Raw genomic sequence first — 4,657 nt, 5'->3', positions numbered from 1 at the left:
GAGACGCAGAGAGGGTCGGTGACTGGTCCCTGCCCTGCGTGGCTCCAAGTGGCTCAGCCAACCCTCCTGCCTGAGTCCAAAGGTGCTGGGATTCTCCCTCTCCTGGGTTGACTTTTTCTTTTAAAAATGTTTTTATTTATTTTGGTTGTGTGGGGTCTTGGCTGCTGTGCGCAGGCTTTTCTCGAGTTGTGGCGAGTAGGGGTAACTCTCTAGTTGAGATGCACAGGCTTCTCATTGCAATGGCTTCTTTTCTTGCAGAGCACAGGCTCTAGGGTGCATAGGCTTCAGCAGTCGAGGCTCCCTGGCTTTAGAGCGCAGGCTCAGTAGGTGTGGCACATGGGCTTAGTTGCTTCGAGGCACGTGGGATCTTCCTGGACCAGGGATTGAACCCGCGTCTCTTGCAATGGCAGGTGGATTCTTTATCATTGAGCCACTGGGAATCTCTGCTGGGCCAATTTGAAGCCAGAAAGGTGCAGGCAGTGAGAAAAGTGAAGAAAACCTTTGAGGGTTTCTACCTCCCTCTTCTACTCCCCTAAGGCCAGTCACCCTGAAATCTAGACCTTCCTGTTAAGCACTGACGTACAAAGATCCACAGGGGCTTTGTTCTCATTCTACTCATCCCTCCTGAGCAAATGACTGCGAAGCCCACTTCAGATCTAGACATAAACTTTTAATTGAATACAGCTGTCAGGATATAGGGCATTTTCCATCCGTCAGTCAACCATATTTACCATGAGGCAGGCTTGTGAACACAGTGGTGAGTAAGACAAAGCCGCTGCCCTTGGGGAACTGACAGGAAGGATCGACACATAAACATAGAAACAAACAAGAATTTCAGAAAGTGACAGAAGTGAAGGAAATCGACCCCAGTTATCGTATAGAGGCAAGGGCAGAGGTGGTGGAGGCGGTGAGGAGGCGGCAGCTTGCTACTCAGGTGAGGTGATGGCCTTGATGTTTGAGCCATGACCTGAATCATAAGAAGCCAGCCTTCAGGCTGAGGGAACAGTTTTAGGATGAGGGAACAGCTAGCAGGCGGGAATGCGCTTGGTGCATTTGAAGGACAAAGTGGGAGTGGGGTGTGACTGTCTGATGCAGGGTGAACAAGAAGGGAAGGGAGGAAGTTGGGTCTGGAGAGGTGGGCAGGGGCCTCAAGGGAGGAGGCTGTGTGCTCCTGTCACTGAATGTGTCCATGCAAAACTTCAAGGATTCCTTATCCATCTTGGAGAAGTCTAGACAAGATGACCTCTAAGGGCCCTCTCGGGTGAGAGGCAAGTGGGCTGCAGTTTAAGTCAAGCACACTCTGATACTTTCCACCGTGTACCCGCCCTGTCTCAGCCACTCCATTCTTCTGCAAAGCAGGTAATTTTAAAAAATCAAACAAAACATTGACTTAGGATAGGCTGAGAGATGGTTCCAGAGCCCACTCCATCCACTTTAAGAGGAGCTACTAGATAGTTTTTCTCAAGGAGTAAGCGAGAGAGAGAGAGAGAAAGCAGGTGGTATCCAAACGGTACCAAGGAAGACAAACGGGCAGAAGGGCTTCTGTCTTCACACAGTCCTGTTTGCAAATGCCTATGGCTGCTATGAATAGGACACTCCCCCTCCCTCTCCCTTTCTCTTTGTGGTCATGTGTAAAGGGTTTGAATTTTGCAAAGGAAACAAGAACAACTCTGGCCAATTGATTCCTAGTTTTCAATCAAATTGTGTCACAGACCCCAAGGAAGTAGGGTCATCTTCATGAAAAGCAGCAACGGTTCTGAACAAGCAGTCTCAACTACGGGGATGCCCATCTGATATTACTTACAAGGAAAAAAAAAAATCTAGCCTAATCAATGACTTTGGCCAGTCAGCAACAAGTTTCACCCAGACCACAAGATCAGAGAAGTGGGAATGAAAGTTCAAGTGCCCTGGCGCTGCCAACAGCAAATGAGAATTCAGTGGCTCTTTGACAAGCCGGAGCACGCTGATGGATCCACAACCACATCCTGGAGGAATGACGTCTCATTATCAGGTCCTGGCTTCTTGGATGTGTAGGGTCAGCATGACTCTACATGTCTCAAGAGGGTTCCTGGAGCTGGCAAGGACCTTCCAGAGGTGAGAGTATCATTGAAAGAGCGACAGGAAGACAGTTCACACCTTCTCAATTCCCAGTTCACCAGTCACCCAAATGTTAGCAGGTTCTTCCAGTTCAGATGTCTGGCTAAAACTCTGGCCCATTTCATCTTTGGTAGAGAAGACATACCCGCCATCCTTTGTTTCTCTCCACAGAATCCTAATTTTATTTGGATAATAGCTTCTATTCAGTATTTGGTTATGGAGATTATCTTTTGTATATTTGGATTCAGTTAGTAATATTTGGTTAGGAATTTTGCATCTCTTTATGGAGGAGATTTGCATGTACTTTTTTCTTTTTTTTGTTAGGGTTATGGCAGCCTCATAAAATAATCCTTTATGTCACAGAATAGCTCTTTGTCTTTCTTCTTAACCTAATCGAAATTCCCCAGAGAACACTTGCAATCTCTGCACACTAGGGTTCTAGGAGCCCAGTATGACCGAGGATATTCAAAATGCAAATGCCCACATAAGGTACTTTCATCTTCAACTAAGTTTCTGACCTCCAGGCCATAAACTAGTTTTCTCTATGGAGAATAAATCTTGAACTGGTGCCTGCTGAGAGGGGGAGGGGCAAGCACATAGCTACCCAAGGTAGCGAGGGAATCTAGCTTTCAGTGACCCAGAGTAACCCTCTGATGCTAGCATGTCTGAGCTTTGGGGGTGGGGGGTGGGGGGTGGGGGAGAGGGTTACACAGTGTAAACTGGTTTGTTTATCACTAGCTGTCTGCACTGCTGAATCAGGATTCAACTTTTTCAGTTCTGCTAAATCTTTCAACGTCTCACTCTGCTTTTCAGTTTGCTTCTTCTCCCCCTTCTTCCCGGGGTCTGGGGATATATGTCTTCCAAACAGGTCCCTTCACTGTCACTTCTGACAACATTAAGGGTGTCTTATATTTTTCCATCTGCAGTATAATGGTAGCCTCCTCTTGACTTCTTTTGTGTGTGTCTGTACTTTTGGGGGGGATCAGTCTTACCCAATATGTTAATTTGCTTTTCTTTTTTTTAAAGAACCACTTGTAATATAAATGCGAAAGAGTCTGTTTAGCGAATGGTGCTGGGAAAGTTGGACAGGTGCATGTAAATCAATGAATTCCCTCACACCATGCACAAAAATAAACTCAAAATGGCTTAAAGACTTAAACGTAAGACACGACACCATAAAACTGGAAGACAGCATAAGCAACACATTCTCTGACATAAATCATACCAATGTTTTCAGTCAGTCTCCCAAGGCAATAGCAATAAAACCAAAAATAAACAAATGGAATCAATTATTTGTTTAATCAATCAATAAACAAATGGAATCAACCTAATCAAACTTACAAGCTTTTGCATAGCAAAGGAAACTGTAAGTGAAAAAAAACAAAACAAAAAGACAACCTGAAGAATGGGAGAAAATATTTGCAAAATGAGGCAAGTGGCAAGAACTTAATCTCCAAAATATACAAACAGCTCATACAACTCAACAAGAAACAATCAACCCAACTGAAAAATGACACATGACCTATATAGACATTTCTCCAAAGAAGATATAAAGATAGCCGATAGGCACATGAAAACATTCTCAACATCACTATTAGAGAAATGCAAATCAAAACTACAATGAGCCATCACTTCACACCAGTCAGAATGGCCATCACTAAAGTCTGCAAGTAACAAATGCTGTAGAGGGTGTAGAGAAAAGGAAAGCCCTCCCTCTCACACTGTTGGTGGGGATGCAAATTGGTGCAGCCACTATGGAACACAGTATGGAGGTTCCTCAAAAACACTAAAAAGAGTTGCCATATGATCCAGCAATCCCACTCCTGGGCACATAACCAGACAAAACAATAATTCAAAAAGATACACATGTCCCTATGTTCACAGCTATTCATACTAGCCAAGACATGGATACAACCTAAGTGTCCACTGACAGATGAATGGATAAAGAAAATGTGGTACATCTATACGATAGAATACTCAGTTCAGTTCAGCTGCTTAGTCGTGTCCGACTTTCTGCAACCCCGTGGACTGCAGCACGCCAGGCTTCCCTGTCCATCGCCAACTCCAATAGAATACAACAGTAAAATACTACTCAGCCCTAAAAATGAAACAGTGCCATTTGCAGCAACATGGATGCCAGGAGAGATCATCATACGAAGTGAAGTCAGAAAGAGAAAAACACCGCGTGGTCTCATTTATGTGTGGAATACGGCACAAATGAACCCATGTACAAAACAGCAACAGGCTCACAGACGTAAGAGAACAGACTCGGGTTGCCAAGGGGAAGAGGAGGAAGGAAAGGGACGGCCTGAGGGTTCTGGGTTAGCTGACGCAAACTATTACATTTAGAATGGATAAACAACAAAGGAAAATAAAGATAAAATCCATCAGTTAAAAAAAAAATTCCATTTGACAATTCGCTTTTTTCTGAAACATTTAAGCCTTTTATGGACGTTGAAATTATTGACACGTTTAGGTTTCTATTTTGGACACAGTACTTGCCTGTGTTTTCTTTCTCTCCACTATTTTGTTTATATATATATATATATATTTTTTATAT

The sequence above is a fragment of the Bison bison genome, unplaced genomic scaffold (assembly GCF_000754665.1).
Source record: "Bison bison bison isolate TAMUID 2011002044 unplaced genomic scaffold, Bison_UMD1.0 scf7180017864472, whole genome shotgun sequence".
Taxonomy (NCBI): domain Eukaryota; kingdom Metazoa; phylum Chordata; class Mammalia; order Artiodactyla; family Bovidae; genus Bison; species Bison bison.
This window is presented reverse-complemented; position numbering follows the sequence as displayed.